Source organism: Phasianus colchicus, chromosome 2 (genome assembly GCF_987193195.1).
Source record: "Phasianus colchicus chromosome 2, bPhaCol1.hap1.1, whole genome shotgun sequence".
Classification (NCBI taxonomy): Eukaryota; Metazoa; Chordata; class Aves; order Galliformes; family Phasianidae; genus Phasianus; species Phasianus colchicus.
This window is the reverse complement of record NC_143437.1, coordinates 86,152,337-86,172,668: the sequence shown is the minus strand read 5'-3', so window position 1 is coordinate 86,172,668 and position 20,332 is coordinate 86,152,337. Positions and strand designations below refer to the sequence as shown.

General features: G+C 37.5%; 1 protein-coding gene across 3 annotated transcripts in view; it reads right to left on the bottom strand.

Annotated features, from left to right (window-relative positions):
- Positions 1-20,332, bottom strand: part of KHDRBS2 (KH RNA binding domain containing, signal transduction associated 2) — a 342,378-nt gene that overhangs the window by 4,271 nt on the left and 317,775 nt on the right. Inside the window, exons 11-13 of one of the 3 annotated variants that reach the window (XR_016464481.1) lie at positions 17,779-17,995; positions 11,763-11,867; positions 4,672-4,828 (exon numbers count right to left, since the gene is read on the bottom strand). The gene's annotated coding sequence lies outside the window, so the exon portion shown is untranslated. Of the gene's footprint in view, positions 1-4,671; positions 4,829-10,170; positions 11,146-11,762; positions 11,868-17,778; positions 17,996-20,332 lie in introns of those variants that run through there. The other 2 variants (XR_016464483.1, XR_016464482.1) reach the window with 2 other exon arrangements.

The window sequence follows — 20,332 nt, the reverse complement described above, 5'->3', positions numbered from 1 at the left end:
CCTTTCAGGTGCTGAAAGGCTGTTACAAGGTCCCCCTGGAGTCTTCTCTTCTCTAGGCTGAAGAAACCCAGCACTCTTTCCCCTACTCACAGGAGAGGAGCTTCAGCTCTCTGATAATCTTTGTGGCCCTCCTCTGGGCCTGCTCCAACAGGTTCCAACAGTTCCATGTCCTTCTTGTGTTGGGAACTCACTCCAGGTGGGGTCTCACAAGTGCAGTGTAGAGGAGCAGAATCACCTTTGTCAACTGACTGGACATGTTTGACTTGATGCAACCTAGGATACAGTTGGCACTCTAGGCTGCAAGCACAGCCTCTTCATGTTGAGTCTTTCATCAAATGACACCCCCAAATCCTTCTTCTCAGAGCTGCTCTCAAGATGTTCTTTGCCCAACCTGTAATTATGCTTGGGATTGCTTTGACCCAGCTGCAGGACCTTGCACTTGGCTTTTCTGAACTTCATGAGGATGGCATGGGCCCACCTCTCAAACCTATCCAGGTCCTTCTGCATCACATCCCTTTCCTCTAGCATGCTAACTGCACCACTCAGCTTGATGTCATCTGCAAACTTGCTGAGGGTGCACTCAATTCCACTTTCCATGTCACCTACAAAGATGTTAAATAACACAGTCCCAGCACTGATCTCTGAGGAACACCACTCATCACCAGTCCCCATTTGGACATTGAGCCATTGACTGCAACTGCAACTGCAAGTGCAACCACTGAGTGCGAACATCCAGCCAATTCCTTATCCAGCAAGTGGTCCATCCATCAAATCCATTTTTCTCCAATCTAGCAACCAGGATGTCATGTGGGACAGTGTCAAACACTTTGCACAAGTCCAGGTAGATGACGTCAGTTGCTGTTCCTTTATCCACTGACACTGTAACTCTACCATAAAAGGCCAACGAGTCTCTCAGGCATGACTTGTCCTCAATGAAGTCATACTGGTTACCACCAATCACCTTATCTGTATTTTCCATGCACCTTAGTAGGGCCTTCAGGAGGATCTGCTCCGTGATCTTGCCAGGCACAGAGCTGAGACTCTCTGGCCTGTAGTTCTCTGGATCTTCTTTTTTTCCCTTGTTGAAAATGGGGGTAACGTTTCCCTTTTTCCAGTCAGTGGGAATTTCACCAGACTGTTTCTTGACAGAAATAGCAGGTGACAGCTTAACTTTTCAAGGGATTCTGGCTTTTATTTAGAAAAATGCAATTTAAGTAGGAAACTCAGATTTCTGTCAGGCCCCTGAAGAAGGGACAGGGATTTTATGTGACAGGAGATGACAGAACAGTGTACATTAAATATTTTTACATGCTTCCAAATATTTTACCAGTAAGCCAAACTCTGGAAAACTAATTTAAATTTATAGATGGATTTCTTCTTTTTCTTGTTTTCCTTATTTTTTTTCTTTCTATCATTTCTTCTGAGCTATGTATGTTTCATTGTAGAAATCAGCTTCCCTGATAACTAGATAGACTGGATTATCCAGGAGGAATTTTCCATACTAATTTTTGCTTTTTAAAACTAGATGTCAAGAGGGTTTCTTCAAAACTGATTCTCTAAATATTACTTTAGGCTTGTCTTCAAATTCAGTCTTGTCAAGCCCTTAAATCTTTATGTTTACATTTATTTCATTCCAATTTCCTTTGCTTCAGCAACATAACAGTAGGCAACATAACAGTTACTAACTTTAAAAACAAAACAAAACAAAAACATGTCATTTAATTCCTGTAGAATTTTTCTTCCATTGCAGTACTTGTCAAAGTGGTATGCAGGTACACCATATGGATATGGAAAGTAGAATTGCACAGTGATGATGAAGTACACTTGGCAACTTAAAATAAAGATCATTAATTTAAATTCCCAGTCCCATGAGACTTTATTAGTCAGAAGTAAAAATATAAACAACAAACAACATCTTTCAACATCTTTATCAACAATTTAGATGATGGCATCGAGTGCACCCTCAGCAAGTTTGCAGATGACACCAAGCTGAACAGTGCAGTCAATACACTGGAGGAAAGGGAAGCCACCTAGAGGGACCTGGACAGGCTGGAGAAATGGGCCCATCTGAACCTTATGAGGTTCAACAAGGCCAAGTGCAAGGCGTTGCACTTGGGCCAGGGCAATCCCAGGTATTTATACAAACTAGGGGAAGCAGCCCTGTGGAGAAGGACTTGGGGGTCCTGGTAGACGAGAAGCTGGACATGAGTCAGCAGTGCACTCTTGGCACTGCAGCCAGAAGGCCAATTGTGTTCTGGGCTGCATTAAAAAAGGGGTGGCCAGCAGGCAAATGGAGGGGTGATTGTGCCCCTCTACTCAGCTCTTGTGAGGCCCCATCTGGAGTACTGCATCCAGACCTGGGGTCCCCAGTAGAAGAAATTTGCAGAGCTCTTGCAACGGGTCCAGAGGAGGGCCACTAAGATGATAAGAGGGCTGGAGCACCTCTCCTAGGAAGAAAGATTGAAGGAGCTGGACTTGTTTAGCTTGGAGGAGAGAAGGCTGTGGGGAGACCTCATTGCGGCCTTCCAATATTTGAAGGAAGCATATAAACAGGAGGGGGAACGGCTGTTTACATGGGTTGATAGTGATAGGACAAGGACGAATGGTTTTAAACTAAGACAGGGGAGGTGGTAGAGAGCATTTTTCAGATATGAAATCAAAACTTTTTTTTTTTTTTTTTCTGATGTTTATGTTCTGCTTGTGGATTGTGTACAGATTTATGGACATGCAGACACCCATAGCCTGCAGAGCAGTAGTTGCAGCTCTTACATCCTTATTTCATGGATATAATTAGAGAGGATCAGTTTTTAATTTTTGAGTCTTTCTTCAGGTGAACAAGTAACTCAGTGTGACAAAATCCGGAAGGATGTGAATTATTTGGCAGAATAATAATAAAATAATGGACCAAATGTACTGCTGCACAAACTGTAAATACAAATGCCCTGTACCATGTCAGTTCTAGAGTCAAGGCTGCAGCTATAGTAAAATATGATTTTTTATTGTTTACTAAGACCTTTTTTGGTACATATAAGCATGCAGAAAAACTAGATTTCCCTTGAATGATTTCAGTATACAGATTATTTCACATTATGAACGTTAAAAGTTGTAACTATTGGAAATAGCTTTTTCTCCTGATAGAGGTACAGAGTTGGTCTCCAACAGATGAAATCTACACAGCATGTTATTTAACATGGCATGAGCCTGTATGTCTGGGTTACAGTGATGTCTGGTGAAATTATATTGTATTCTGAAAAGAGAAATAGGTGAGTATTGACACTAGGATTCAGAGCTTGTTTTTGTACTGACTAGAATTTTGGATTTCTTAAGGCAGGGTAGTGATGAAAACAAGGCCTACATATTTTCATAGACAAAAGTTAATGACTTTGACAACTTTTAAGTAAATCAAAATCTAGACAAATCTATAGTTCAACATCTAACTTACCCTGGCTAAACATAGGGATGGGGTGATGAGACACTGGAGAGCAGCCCCACTGAAGGGCATTTGAGGGTCTTGGTCAACAACAAGTTGAACATGAGTCTACAATGTGCTCAGGCAGCCAGTGTAGCTAACTATATCCTGGGGTGCATCAAAATAGCATTGCCAGCTGGGCAAGGAAAGGGATTGTCCCACCCTACACCCCATTGGTGTGGCTTCACTTGAGTACAATTTTGAGTGCCACAGTACAAAAAGGATATAAAACTACAAGAGAATGTCCAAAGGAGATGTTGAAGGATTGAAAGTGGAAAATGTATGAGGAGCAGAGGTCCTTTGGTTTGTTCAGCCCAGGGTAGAGGAGAATGAGGGGAGGCCTCATCACAACCCACAGCTCCTCATGAGGGAAGAAGACGGGCAGTGCTGATCTCCTGTCTCTGGTTACCAAAAACAGAATGGGGGGGATGGCATGGAGCTGCGTCAAGAGAGGTCCAAGCTGAATACCAAGTAAAGATTCTTTACCCAAGGGTGGTTGGGCACCGAAACAGGGTGCCCAGGGCAGTAGTCATGCTCCTGAGCTAGCTGGAGTACAAGGAGTGCTTGGACAACACTCTTAGTCATATGGTCTGATTTTTGGGTGGTCTGTGTGGAGCCATGTGGTTGGACTCAATGATCCTTGTGGGTCTCTTCCACCTCAGGATGCTCGATGATTCTATCCTTTGTACTTTATTAAACAACACATTTGAAAAACTTCCTTTTTTCTTACAGAGTAAAATGAAAACCAGTGTCATTAGAAATTGCTGGAACATGGAAATAGACAATATAAGAAGTTTGTTAAAAAGATTAAAATTGCAAATAGGAGTAACTACTGATTTTAATTTTCATTATTTTGTTGCAGTTTTAAAGTATCAGTCCTCCAAATGTGGACAGCCTGTCTCCTCTGAAACTCACTTAGAATTAGAATGACAATTAGAATAGTCAACATATTTGTGGAATCAAATCAATCAATCAATCAAATAAATAAACTGCATGAACTCTGAGTAGGTTTGATGAATATGCTGTGAGAGCTAGGGAGAGCTCCAGTGTTGAAGTGACTGTTTAACTACCTTCCTCTTGAAGGCAATCCCAGGGACCACCTCAGGCTCCAAAGTGTTTGTGATTTAGGGAGGTCATTGCCAAATACAGTTTGTAGTTGCCAATCTATTACTTTTAGGATCAGAACGTGCAGGCAGGCTGACCTGGAGCACTTGGTTCCTTATCCTGCTGTGAGGCTGAAGGAAACCCTTTCTAGAACACCTTGCATGAGGCCAGGAACAGTGGCTGGAGCTGGTCTTGTCAAGAAGTCCCCAATAAAGACTTGATTATGGGTTCACCTTCTGGGTGAATCCATAAGGTCTGAAAAACAGCACAAAACAGAAGGAAAGATAACTTCCTTTGCCCCAGGTAATTAGCATCACCAGCTGCAGACTAACACACTTCTACAATTTCTGTATTGAATCCCCCCAAAACAAAACAGAACAAAACAAAACCAAACAAATCAAATATCACAATCCTGTCAAAAATAAACAAAACTGTGCTGGTAGGAGATTTCAAACTTTTTTCTTTCAGCATAAGAGTTTAAGCAGTTTGCTCATAATCATAGCTTTAGTTTGCACAGTGGATTATTCTGTAAGATTATATTCTGATTATTCTGTCTGCAGTCTCTATTCCTTACCTATATACACTTCAGATATGAAAAGCAGCAGTTTCAGGCATGTGCTAAAAACCCAAAGATTATCGACCATTTAGTCTCTGATGCAGTAGAATGCTAAAACTTTATGTATGTAAAAATCAAACAGATTTCAATAATAGTACACATATGCTTAAGTTTCATATTTTCTCAACTTCTTCCTATATCACAGCAAACTACTTCTTTAAAGAGATAAAATATATATCTTTATTTTCATGATTCTTTAGAGTGTCAAATCTTAGTTGCTTCATACTGCGTCATATATAATACTGAATTGAAGCCTTGATTTTAAAACTCATGTAAGTCATTGAACCTCAGTGGAGGTTTGGATTAGCCTGAATTTTATAACCTCTGCCCTATGTAGTTACTACAGCAAATAGCCATGCTGAATTTCTAGTGCAGGATAAAACATGCCAGTCATGCACATAACACTGAAAGTGAAAAAATATGCATTCAGAAGTCAACAACAAAGAATGAGGCTTTCCATTTTTTGTTAATCCAAACATTTCTGTTTCTGATTTAGGGATTATGGCTCAGCAGGTGCCAATTGTTTATATTTCAGAAAATGTGTGTGTACGTAGGGTTCATCCTGAGGTGAGTCTGCCCGATCTTTACCAATATTTGGAGGCGATGTGCTACTTTAATAGAATTAGTAGAAATCATGGAGATTTTTACTGGTACACAGACTATACCCCAGAGAACACCACTGAAATGACTTGTAGTAGTCCTTTTAATAAACCATTTTCTGTAATATTCCATTTAGACAGATTTGATGTCCTTTATTCCTACAACTTGGCCCACTGAGTTGAACAGCTTTTCTCATTACTTTAATAAGATATATTTGTTATTTTTTATTTTTTTAATTAGTCTGACAAATTAAGTTCAAACTTCCTTACAGGTGGAGTTGTGTGTAGTTATTCAGAGTACGGGAAGAGGCAGGAGCATCTTGGAAACCACAAATAATAATTTATCAATGATATCTTTTATAGCTTATGGTAAGTAAGTCAGCTCTTTGTAGTTTCAATAAAAAGACTAAATGAGTTCTTTCACTCCTTTTCAGGGTTTTTACTTTTGTTGCATTTAACTTTCCTCTGCTTGGATCAGTATCATTCAAATCTTTTAAATTTTATGTCTAAATACATTCCTGTTTACTCTTGTGTCTATGACAAAATTAGTTTTGTTGTCCTTTTTCCAGGTTCTCACAGAGAATTAGCTGTGCAAACACCTATCTATATGATAGAAATACCTTTTGCTGATAGGACAGGCGTATGCCAAATTCTGCATAGGCTGCAAATGTCTCCCAGTCCTTGTACCCCATTCTGGGTGGTGCTGTGCGGAGACAGACTTTCTGATTTTCATAGACAAACAGTACAGTACCTAAGAAGCTACAAATCAAACAACTGCTCATTATGAGAAATCTGTGCTACTCAAAAATCTCTCTGGACAAAGATCGCCTGTGAGAGATAAGAAGCTGGATGAGGTTCTGATAATGAGCCAGAGGAATTGTTAAGCCATATTAGAAGATTAATATTGCAACACCTTGGTACACATATCAAGATTGAGGTTAAGTACACTTTAATTAAAATCTTAGAATATGGTTGAAAGTGAAATGTGAAAACAGGAAGAACACAAAAGCATAAATACGATAGATTTGAAAATACAGTTAAGAAATTTCAGAGACTCTGTTAAAGCAGGTACTTCAGAAGTCTGGATACTGATATGCATTTCTTGCCCCTGTATTTATTGTATTAATGGAAAATGCCTAAAAGGAGTTGTGGCCATCCCAATAGAAACAGCTGGTCAATGCATAACAGATGTCCACGAAACAGCAAATAGTTGAATGTAAAGTATAATTAGAATATTAGATTATTTTATAGCCCAAAGGTGTGCTAGAATCTGAACTGAATGTTCTTAAAAAATTCTGTTGTCTAAAATGGAAGTTTGTGTCAGTGCCCCCTATTGATGATAATATTCCTATTTATTAATTTGAAAATCAGGAAAATCAGAAATGTTAGGAGATAGACAATCACTTCTTCTTCTTCTTTTTTTTTTTTTTAAATGAACTTGAAAAAATCCCAAAGCCAAATTATTAGCAAGTACTGAGCTAAAACTGTTCTCACATATATCATAAAGATGTGTTTACAGGCAATGGGAACAGCCACATTTCTGGTGAAAGCACATCTTACCACCCCACCCACTAAACCCCAAACCCCACTTTCTTATGGAGGAACCCTGTTGCTAAGCTCTCCTTTGCACATTTAACATAAAAACATTTTAAAGCAATGAGACATTTTTTAATAATAATCATAAAATAACATATATCCTTGGAGTGAAAGTTATTCATCAAATTCCTGAGGCTAGGGAGGAACTTCCTCTGTTGACACTGTTATTCCTCACAGGTACCTTATCACTTCAGAGCCAAGGTTACAAGTGTCTGATGTTCCTAAGTCTTCATATAAACCAAGTTCCGGCATTGGTTATCCAAAAGGTCACCACTTTGTGGGTATGTCTGTGTTTATGAATGTAATTGCTCATTTCAACAAATCCATTATTACTAGAGGAAAACATGAAATGATTGTGCACTTGTAACACATTCAGCATTTAAAACTCCATTGGCTTTAGACTTTAACCCCTGTAAGAGTATGGTTGTCATCTGGGTTATTTACATAAACATTACTAATTTACCGCCTTTTTTAATACTCTGGAAGATAATGCCTATCTTACCAGCCCCTATCTGACCACTGCTTAAAAAGAAACAAACAAGTAAAAAAGCTAGTTTTAGCTTGGAGGCTTTAACTTCATGTAAGCACAGTGTTCAAGCCATACAGAGTGCAGCTTGTTGCCTTGGCAAGATGGCTTCATGTGTTAACATTTGCCTTTCTGCAAAGATCTAGGCACAAGAGTTTGCAGGAGTGGCTCCAACTCATCATTTTAAGTCTGCACTGTTCTCTGCTTTTGCAGCAAGTGATATTTCTAAATTAATTACGTGTAGTTTCTTTGTAGCCACTGTTAAGATCCAGACAACATCCTTGCCCTATTTTCAGTTGATCGTTGTTGGCATCATCGGAGAATCGTAACTTCAAATTTTTTGAAGGAAAACCATCTACTATCTTCTACACTTTTGTGTTTCCATCTTCCATCTTGATATTCCTGACCTCCTAACAGACTTTCTTATACAGTTATCTAGGGGATAACTAAAACAATCTACTCATACTCAGGAATCCCTGTACTAACTGAAGTCTTTCAAGCTGTAATTATCTTTTGAGAGTCTTTTACTTACAATCTATGTTCAAAAGTATTTTCTTAAAATGACAAGTGTAGAAGTACATTAACTAAAAATACTAAAGGACATTCAGAACATGTAAACACATCTGTGGGGACGTACAATGACTGACCTGAAAGTAATGCCTCCTATTTTATCATATTGGGCAATGACATCAGAGGCGGATGGTGGTGGTATGGCACTTGAGGTTGAACCTTCCCACCAATATTGCATTACATTTTGCTGCTGTGTGACAGATGGCAACAGAGGGGAAAGTATGAAGACTTTGAAGAAGGTTGTGAATGCATAAGGGAAAAGCACTTCTGGCCTGCAAGAGTATCAATATTAGTGGGAAGGCATAAAGCAAAAAGTATACCACTTGATCTCCAGGCAGTGGCTACCAGACTGGCAATTAGAAACTTATCTTTCTGCCTCGAAGAGGACTGCATCCAATTCGACATCGTCAAGGGACAAAAGCTTGGCACTGAAGATGCTTAAACAAAACCAAAACAAAGCAAACAAACAAACAAAAAAAAACAACAACAAAAAAGTTGAAATATAACTTTTACTGTTACTTCCCAAGCCAGAGCTCAAAGAGAATCACTCCTTGTCTTCTCAATACCTTTTATCTTAGCCTAGCCTCATATACTCAAGTGCAAAATTACTGTGATAGCAAAAGACAGGTGGTTCTTTTGATTTCCTCTGCTATTTTGAACATCTAGTGACCTGAAAAACCTGAATAAAAGCCATTGGTTTAGTCATTCACTAGAAAGCTTTAGAAACATCTGTTTGCTTCTACAGGAATGAGAATTCCCAGAGATGTGAAATTCAGCGATCACTTCAAATGTTAAGAATAAACAAAGGCACCTCTGATGAAGCGCATACCTAGTAAAGAAAGCTACAATAGTTATCAAGCTGCATAATATTAATCTGGAGCAGATTTAGAATCTTATTCCATGGGAATAACAGAATGAATGGAGAACAGTTAATAGGATTAAACAGTATACAGAGACATGAAACATAAAGCCATAGTTAATGACTTGTCATCTCTCTTATCCTCCTCCTCATCTATATCTTTTTATTCCTGTACGTAATTCAGGCATGTTCTTCTCTTCTACCAGTGCACAATCTTGTTTATGTATCTACTCTTTTCCTTAAAAGCTCAGATATTATCGACATGCTTTTTTTTCTAAACAGCAACAAAATATATTATACATGTATGGATCAAATGAAAAATATTATACAGAAAAGTTATGCCTGCTAAATAAAGATGAGTCCAATTTACTTTCTACATTTTTGTTTCAAGCACCTCAAAAGAAGAGGTGATGCTGAAACCACAGTACACTTTTAGGATGCTGACTTCATTGTATATACTGATCTTCAACATCTGCATCAGTGTTCAGACATTGAAAAGCAAAAAATGTGCTGTTCTTTCATCACTTGCAGTACATTTCAAGGTGTCTAATAGTCATGGCAGTACATCATTGAACAAATATGAATCTCTTAGACTTATCTCCTATTTCAAGTAGCAAAAATAATTTTCTAAAATGTTTCTTGTACTAAAAAGATTTTAAATTTATTATCTTGATTAGGAAAAGACTGATACCAAATCTGTATTGAATAAATAACATGTATACATATTCAATAAAAAAGTTTAATATCTAAAAGGAAGAAATTAAACCTCATATTTGTAAAAACAGACTTTATAAAAGACAACAACTTTATTAGATCATATCATCTGGAAACACTGCAAACCAATATTAACATGTTCAAAACCTAAGATTAAAATTGGCTTTCCTTTAGCTGATGAAACTCTATGAATACAAATAGAAGATAAAGTTTTCTGTCTTCCAGACCCTGAGATTTGTAAAACAACCTGGAACTGAAGGAAACCAGAACACAGAGGTCAATTCCATCTATGCATCTCCAAACAAGTGAATGAAACTTGCAAGAACAGTTAGCAGAGCTGACAAGTATGCGGTGTTAATCAAATACCATTGTGCTAGATTTTGCTACTCTTCCTTCAACTGGGACAAATTCTCAGATTATTCAAATTTTTATCAGTATCTTGGCACTAGTGCAATAAAACACCAATCTTAAACCTACGAGAATTTATCTGGGCGGTATTGCTGTCTACTAGACATCAAACTATTTTGTTAATGTCTTCTGATCCTAATATTACTTGGTGTGAGGAATTATCATAATTGAAGCATTAGAATTTGTGTTGTGACCTTGGGTCATCTGTTGAAAGTAGAATTTTTCTGCAGATCTTCTTGTTTCCTCTTACTGTCAAAAGGAATACAAATTTTGGAACCTGCAATTCATGTTTGCTTGGAGAAGGTTCCAGGAAGACCTCATTGCGTCCTTCCAATACTTGATGTCAACATATAAACAGGAGGGGGAATGGCTGTTTATGAGGGTGGACAGTGGTAGAACAGGGGGAAATGGTTTTAAACTAAGACAGGGGAGGTTTAGGTTAAATATTAGGAGGAAGTTTTTCACACAGAGGGTGGCAACACACTGGAACAGGTTGCCCAAGGAGGCTGTGGATGTCCCATCCCTGGAGGCATTCAAGGCCAGGCTGGATGTGGCTCTGGGCAGCCTGGTCTGGTGGTTGGCGACCCTGCACATAGCAGGGGAGGTTGAAACTAGATGATCATTGTGGTCCTTTTCAACCCAGGCCATTCTGTGATTCTATGTGATTCACTCAGAATCAAATCCCTGTAAAAGTTTGGAAGAGAAGAAGACAGTATACTGTCTGCATACTTTTCTGCTGATTCTTTCAAATTGCTTGCTACACTACAGGAAAATGTTTCAGCTCTATAGGAACTCAAGACGTGTGGTTCCATGGCAAGTGTCCTGCATACAGTGAAGCCTTGCACTCATATTTTGGAAATAAATTCAAAAGGATTTGTGTTGAATTTGACTGAAAGTTTGATAAGAGTCACAGAGGAAGAGGGACTAACAAGGCCATATGCCCATTGCCAACTCAAGCAGTGTGTAACTATGCAAGGCCTTCTAAAAGCAGAAACAATACCAAAAGCCACATGCAGAGTCTCTCACCTCGGGGCTTATTTAAATGCATATATATCACAGAAATCCCTAGTGAAAAAGAGCCAGTCACCAATTTTCCTGCTGAACTATGGTGTCTCTCCAGAGATTCTTATTCAATTATTAATGCATCTGCTGCTAATTTCATCATGCAGAGAATGAATTTGTCTTTCCACATTGAGTTCTAAGGGAATTTTGTAAGAAATATAGAACTTGTCAGCACATGAGAGTCAACACATTACTGCTGTGCTGCAGCCATTTATAACAAAACTAAAATGAGCACTCACTTGTTTGGCATTAATTTAATGTCCCACTTAGCTCCTATCATACGTAAATAGCTGCTTCATCCATTTAAGCATTTTTGTTCGTGCACATAATGAAGTACTCTGTACCTGTCAAGTAAGCAGAATGCATTATTGAAATAAGAAATGGATGAAGACATTCAATGTTATTAATATTAAGGTTTTACAGGGGCAGCACTGTATTTTTTTCTGGCCACAGGTATCCCACTGTGAAGTTCACCTTTTATCCCAGGCTACAGAGAGCACATGAAGACATGACATGCATACACATTATTGTGCCAAAAATATTTTTGAAAGAAATATCAGTTCAGCTCCTGACACAGTTTACAACAGCTGTAGTTGTCAAACATGCTCAAAACAAAATAAATTAGCTAGCCAGCCTCTTGGTATTTAAACGTTCTTTATGTTCTCTATTTTAGGAAAACATAGTTTAATTTTAAATGGCATTCTGGTTATGATCAGCCTTTCTTCAAGAAATTTTTTATGAGAATGAATGGAGATAATGACTACTATTAGTCACTGTCATTAGCACAAAACATTAAAAACTACAATATTTATAACAGGCTATGACATGACAATTAAAACACAACTTTCTATCACTTGCATATGATTCAGCCACAGCTGGTTGCTATTTTCTAAAGTTGAAATGATGGAAGTCTGGTAATGGTTTATTTAATAGCATGTTCATCATCGGATCTAATTGTTTTCCACCACAGGGTATGAAGCTTTATGTCCTCTATCAACCCAAAACAAACAGCCATGCTGCTTAATGGTTGTTCAATTAATGTTTATGGTGCTACTTTTATAACCTGAGTTACAAGACAAATAAACTCCAAGTAGCAATTTAAGAATCTTGGAAACTTAATGGGACTTCCACTGATATCAGACATTACTAAAATACCAACAGAATCCCACATTTGAGGATGTGAAATAGAACACGTTAGTCAGCATTAGAGAATTAATCCAGGACAGTGGTATAACTGCCAAAAGAGACTTTCATGTAGGAAAAGACAGTTGTGTGACTTCAGGTTAGCTGCCTTGCAACTGCTGCTCATGCTGGGTTAAAGCAGAGAAGACCTGTTCATCTCAAGTCATGTAAAGGTCAGACTCCATTGCTCAAACTGCAAAGTTATTCCCCCGAGAGTGATTTACCCTCAGTAACCTAGATGCTCTCCACCTACTCATAATTCTTTCTATTTAGCAGAACTCATGCTGATTAAAAGGAAAGAAGAGTTCAAAGACAGGTTTCTCTGTTACTGCCTTACTGCATATTAATTTGTCTCTCTCCCTTTTGCACATTGCCTATAGAGAGCAATGTAAAACCACTATAAATGTTTTCACTGGAGAGCTGCCATTGTTCTAATTTACAAAAGCCAATGATTTCTGACTTCTGCTGTTAATTGCATATAGAAATAATATATTCATTCAGAGCTTCCCATTTTAATTCAGCCTACCTGATCTCTGGCTTTTAATGATGTACTGCATGCCTGTACATCCCTGAATCCTCGACAATTAGTCACTGATACTCAGTCTCCCAGTGTAGCCAGACACAGTTAGACAAGAAAGAATCAGATCTGATAGGTGGTGGAAGCTTCTTTTCAGGGCCTATATATTTTTTCACACCATAAACCCTACTTTATTGATGCAAAAATATTTTAATAGAACTACTGTTACCCAGCTTCTCCTCCCACCCTTCCAGTACTTCTAGTATACCAAAATGAGGGTCATCAATGGCCAAAAGCTATGTGAAGTTTAAAGTCTGTCAAGCCTTTTAGGCAAATTCTCTCCAAGGCTGCAGGTGAGAAATGACAAACTTATCATCTAACTGGCTGATGTTTAAAGCTGACTGCTTTTGATTATGAAGCAATGAGCCTTTCATTTTGAAGTTCATTTTGTGTTTCATAAGTACCTCTTCACTGAAATTATGCTGTTGAACAGATTTGAATTTGATTAGTTTAATGCTACGGTTTTATTATTTGTAGTGAATACAGGCTTCTCTTATGGTGTTCCTGAATGGTTAAGAATATTTCAGGATGGTGACAGAGTTACTTTTATTTCTCATGTGTTATTACTTTACTTTTTTCTTAATCCAATAACAATATATCTGAATAAGGCTGCCTGTGTATCTGTTAGACTTGTGCAATTGCTCCACATGTACTCAGACTGCACTTCCTCTCTGTCTAGAGAGAAGAATAAGATGAAAGCATTTCTGCCTACTGAAGAACAAAATGCTGAATCCTCAGTGTGTGAATTGATCTCAAAGCCAGAAGGAAAGCCAGTGTGAAAGCAAGAGTTGATGGAAAACTCCTGAATTAAACCTACAGACTTTATGATTGTTATTCTCAACAGCTAGTGCTGTGGAAGAGCACAGCCACCACAGGCACATGCATAAAACACTGAATTGCTCTTTCAATGTCATATAGCTTCATGAAATACAATTCAAATGTCCTGGGAAGCTCGACACACTTATCTCCTGATACCCTTTTAGTAATATGTCCTTTTACATAATGATGTTACTTTTGGTGATGAGCAGTGTGGACCTCAGTGATAAAAACCTTTTCATGTCAGAAGAACAAAACTTTTGTTTGGTCATCCTAGACACAGTAAAGTACAATGTATTTAACCTCATCCTAATGTTGAGTGGAGTCAGGTAGACAGGTCAAGAAATGTTAAAAGTTATAGGAAGGAGAGTTCAAGGCACAGCCTACAGGCTAAATTAAATCCTAACTAAGCATATAGTAACTCTATATCAGTGTTACAAAGAGTGATCACCCATCTGATTTTATATGCTATGGAGTGTTTACAAAGGTAGCTGCAGAACACACTGGTAAGATCTACTGTTAAACAGCAATTTGATATATTTATTATTAATATGGTCCACCATGTCTTAAATCTATCAGCTTCAAGCTGAATATTCTCCACATTTCATTGTCTACTTTCAGAAAAATGCATGCAGTTATCTAATTCATCCTCTTATTTGCTTACCTTTTTCCATAGATCATCACTATGCTGCACAAGAAGAGCAACATATCCCAGTTATTAAGGATGCTGTTAAAAAAATAAACTAGGCTCCTTTTAGCTACACTTCAAGCTATTAGTGAAATATTAATGTAATACATATATCTTCAGTATTTCTCTGACTTCTATTAACATCAGCTGTCTGTCTCACAGTCTGTAATATTAATTTCCACATTATCTATATAAAGATGCAAGGGGCTCAAGAGGTGTTTCGCGTGACGATATTGTGATCTCTATGTCACAGTGATGACACCTGTTTTTTGACATCCTGAAGCTGAGGCTAGCGAAAGCTGTAGGCTACTGAGCACTTCTGAAAACAAAGATAGGTCTTCAATGCTGAAAGGGAGATGGGAGTTTTTAATCTATAAAAAATTGTTGAGGGTCATCAACAGGATTCACTTCTCATTAAAAAAATCCCATTTATTTAACAAAGTTACCAAAGGAAAAAAGTGGCAAAGTTCACAGAAGTTAAAATAAAAGTTCTGGGAAATTCCATAGGCCAATTTTCATTAATTGAACGCTGAGAGTGGGAAGCTTGAAGTGAAGGTCTTTAACAATACCTTCTATCACAGTAAAGCTCTTGTGCATAAAGCTGGGCTCTTCTAAACTTCTTGCTCCACAGCAGAGCATTGGGCATGGAACAGGCTTACCCCAAAATCTAACTCAGGATCCAAGAACAAGCATGTATGTCAGATCTTGTATACACAACTTAATTAAAGAAATACAGTTAATATGATATATGTAATCTGCAGCTTATAATGTAATTATCTCCCATATGTGATATTTAAAAATTCTTTCCCTTATAAGTTTAACCGTAACAATTGGGATCAATTTACCCCCAGTTCAGTTATCCAAAAACCATTCACTTAATCTAAGATAGCCATCTGGTCTCCTTTTCTAAACAGTGGTGTACATTTTATTACACTTGTTTTTGACACATCTTTAAAGGCGGGCTAAATCATCCTTTATACCCAAATGGCTTTCCTGCATTGAATATAGGGGAAATCTCAAGGAGAAATTTAGATACAATGCACAACTCCGAGGCAGTTGGTTTGTAGAATCAATTCTAAGACCTTTGTGTTGTTGCAGTTTACTATAATTTTTTAATATAATACTTACATATTGTTTTAAGGAAAATGCATTAAAAATGACAAGGAAAACAAAAAAATTTAAGTCCCAAGGAAACAATGGTAATATTTTTTTCTTTTTTTTTCCTATTACGCTTTATTATGTATAGTAGTGAGTGTTTATTAACAATTGCTCATGATGACAGAATATTGTACAAAAATCCACCTCTGGATTGGTAAAAAAAAAGTTTTATATTGATTGGGTTTTTGCATCAATTCCCATACCAAAGAATGAATTTTCATGGATTTTTTTTGGTATCAAAATAATTACTATACACATTGCCTCATAATCCAACCATCAAAAGGTGAAATCCCAATGAAAATACAGAAAGAAATATCTCCATTTATGAATTCACTTTACAAAAGTCAAGGGTCACTACTCCTTGCTTCTGGTCACATTAATATTGAACAAAATAGAAACAATGCAAAAGATAGGAATGAAAACACACTTGGCAATGTAAAAATTATGTAAGTTACAAGGTATGAGTAAAGTTACAAGGGCTAGACCAAATTTTGAACTAACGGTGAAAATTGGAAGAAAAAATAAAAGGATATAAGAACAAAAAAATAAGACATAATTCTTTATTTACACTTGACTCATACCATGTGTCTGAAAAATGAATGTAACATTGGGAATGATGCTCATAATTACAAAATGAGTTTTGATTGAATAAAAAGTATTTGAAATAAGTCATGTTAATCTGCAGACATGTTAGGGTCAAGAAGTACTTAGAAATTGTGAAAACCTTCCAGGCCTTTTATTTGCTCAGCTCCTCAAAGTCTACTTTGCTCTGCATAACAAACAGAACCAGGCACGCTGCTCACTGCACAGGCCTCTGGTGTCCCTGCAAGAAAATACCTCACTGAGGTTGTTACAAGGAGGTATGTGGAAATGGTGTTGAGACCTTGTCTGAAAAATGTGCTTAAAGTGGTGTAAAAAGGCTATACAATGGAAAATAACATGGCATAATAGAAAGGGGAGAAGATGAAATCGAGAATGTCAGAAAACACGAAGAAAGAAATGGAGGCAGATGAACCGTGATGTCTTATGAATCCACCAATTAAAATAAAGTTAACTGTGTTAATAATTAGTATTAAAGATGGAAGATTTAGGACATATTTGATATATTTTTTAAGGAGAGTCATATTAGGTTCTTTAGATATGTACATGAGGACAAGAGACTCCTTCCTATATTTTTCCACAGAAGAGCTACCTTTCAGGATATGAAGCTGAAACAAATCTTTTATCCGTCTTAAACTTTAGTAATATGGTGTAAGATTATTTGCTTTCCTACAGTTTTCATTGTTCATCATTTGTAGTAAGAATGATACAGTAACTGAGCCTTATAAGCATTGAAAATGTATGTTCAAAACAGTTCATGAAGTTACCAAAATTTTTCAAGATAAACAAATGGAGAACAGGACAAAAAAACAACAAAAAACCCACCAACCTCACTAACATCCCATAATCAGCAAAATATTTTAATGTTACCATCTGAATGAGTTAAGTTACACTAAGAAGGGAGGATTTTTCAGAATACTTGGCATTTTTAAAAGCTTCTTCTGTGTTCACCATATCATATAAATATATTTTGATTATTTTTGATTATTTTTATGTTATTTCTGTGAGAAAGATGATTAAATATTGACTTTCTTTACCACAGAAAGATAGCACATATGACAGATATCATATGCATCATATGCCTCTGTACATGAGCTCACTTCCAATAGCACACCTTAGATGAACAAGTTTAAAACAATCTTCTTTTATTTCAAACTGAATTACCTCAGTTTCACGCTAAACTATCTCACTTCTAGTATAGACTAAAAACAAATAGAGAAATACCACAGCTCACCTGATAGGCTGGAAGATCACTGCAAGTCTAAGTGCCGACAAATGCTGGAGAGGGTGCTAATGGTGGGTTCATAATTCATAATTCAGGGTTTTGGGAGACTCCCAATCTGAGGTTCAGTGTTTCAGATCCCACTGATTTATTTCAAAAGATGCTGAACACATTCAGTCCCTTGAGAACCACCCAAAAGGTACAGTACTTCGCTAAGAGCTCTAAAATTCTGAAAATAAAGACTAAATTAGCCACATATTCAATGAAGAACAAAGAATTTATCACATTTAATATTAATCTTAAACAACTTATGTAGATTCACACAACATCTCTGTAACAAGAGGTTAGTCTGGATGATGAACAGCTCTAGAAAGACATGGCCTTAAAAATTCTGGAAGCTATGAGTGACACAGTCCCACACCACATCTTTATTTCTAAATTAGAGACGTATAGGTTTGAAGGGATGTGGTCAATGGCTTTATGTCCAGATAGAGGCAAGTAACAAGTGGTATCCCTCTTGGGTCCATCTTGGGACCAGTACTCTTTAACACTTTCATCAGTTACATAGACGATGGGATTGAGTGCATCATCAGTCACCCTGACGACACTGAGTTGAGTGGCACAATTGACAGGACGAAGGAAAGGATGCCAACCAAAGAGAACTGGACAAACCTGAAAGGTAGGTCCATGTGAGCCGAGTGATGTTCAACAAGGCCAAGCACAAGGTGCTGCACTTGGGTTGATGAAATCCCAGATATGTATATGTATGGAAAAGGACTTGGGGGGGGGGGGGGGGGGGGGGTTCTGATAGATGAAAAACATAACATGAGATGCCAATATGTACTTGCAGCCAACAATATCCTGGTCTGCATCGAAAGAGTGGTGACCAGCAGGGAAAGGGAGGTGACTGTCCCCTTGTCCTCTGCCCTTGTGAGGTCCCATTTGGAGTACTGTGTTCAGGTCTGGAGCTCCCAGCACAAGAAAGATGCAGTGCATGTTGGTCTGCTGTTGGTCAAGAGGAGGGCCACTAGTATTATCAGAGGGCTGGAGAACCTCTCCTATGAAAATAGGTTGAGGGTACTGGGTTTGTTCAGCCTGGAAAAAGAAAAGGCTCTGGGGAGACATCATTGTGGCCTTCCAGTATTTAGAGGGAGCTTATAAACAGGAGTGAAATTAACTTTTTAAATAGGTAGAGAGTGATAGGACAAAGGGAGATGGTTATAAACCAAAGCTGGGAAGATTTAGATTACATGTTGGGGGAACTTTTTCATAGAGAGGGTGCTGAGGCGTTGGAACAGGCTGCCTCATCCCATGTTGTGGATGCCCTATCCCTGGAGATGTTTAAGACCATGCTGGATAGAGTACCCAAGCCATTCTGTGTGATTCTATGATAAAGCAATAACAGAAATTATTTTCCTATACAGTTCTGACACATTTCCAGTGTCCTGAAAGAATCATAAGTAGAATGGAAGAGCATGGGATCATCTCCTTAGGGTGACTAAATTAATAAATGTGCACAATAGAGCAAAAATGAGGACAAGGAATAAAATAAATGCTGGCATTAGTTTTCAGTGTAGATGATGTTATTGTACGGAAATTGTATGGTATCATTCTATCTCACCTTTCTCATATAACTTCTTTTTACAACACAACAAATTTGTGAAATGCTACCTTCAATACTTTTTCTCCATGTTAACAACAACACTGTCTTTATGGAGCTATTGCAGAGTACTAATTATATTAATCTTGAATAAGCTAATTAGGGGAGAATTGAGGTCTATAAGAAAGTCTTGGTTTGTGTTTAATTTCTTGATAATATTAACATACTCAGGTCTATGAAAAACCAGCTAAAACCAGCTCATAATAAAATCAGTGGATCAAGAGATAATTTGAATATTTAGGTGGAATAAGGTGGTATTTTTTAGATACATGAGTCTCTTCAACCAATGGAGAAAATAAGGTACATGTAAAGATTGTTAGGTACTCTGATTTCTTTTCTGTAAGCAAAGATCACACCACTGAATATACTGGTACCCTAGGTGCCTATAATGGCCAAAGCTATGTACTTGAAGCTAGTTGATGATTCTGCCTCATAGCTCCCTAGCTACCACACTAAAGTAACTTCTCATAAGAAGAAAATGAATTCCAATCAGTGGGTTTGGGTAACAGAGTTATTTCAGTACATCTTGTAGGATGTAGGACAAAGCTGAGTTGGCAATAGATAACTTTTTGGATGTCTCATGATTTTCCCCCAAACAAACAGATTTTCATAAAGGCTGCGAAAGCAATTTTTGGGACTCTCGATTCCCTACCAAAATTAAATTCATGTTACTAATTACAGGAACACAAAACTTGGAAATTGTGTAAAACCTTCAATTAACTTGGAGATACTTTTCTATAATGGCAGGTATTAAGTAGGTGAAACTATCAGATCAGCAAAATAAATAAAGTAAGCCAAGCACTCTGAAATCAGGTAAATTTGAACTAATGGACAGCAAAACCTTCTCTTTTTTTATTTTTTTATTTTTATTTTTTATACATTTGGTACATTTTGCATACATTTGGT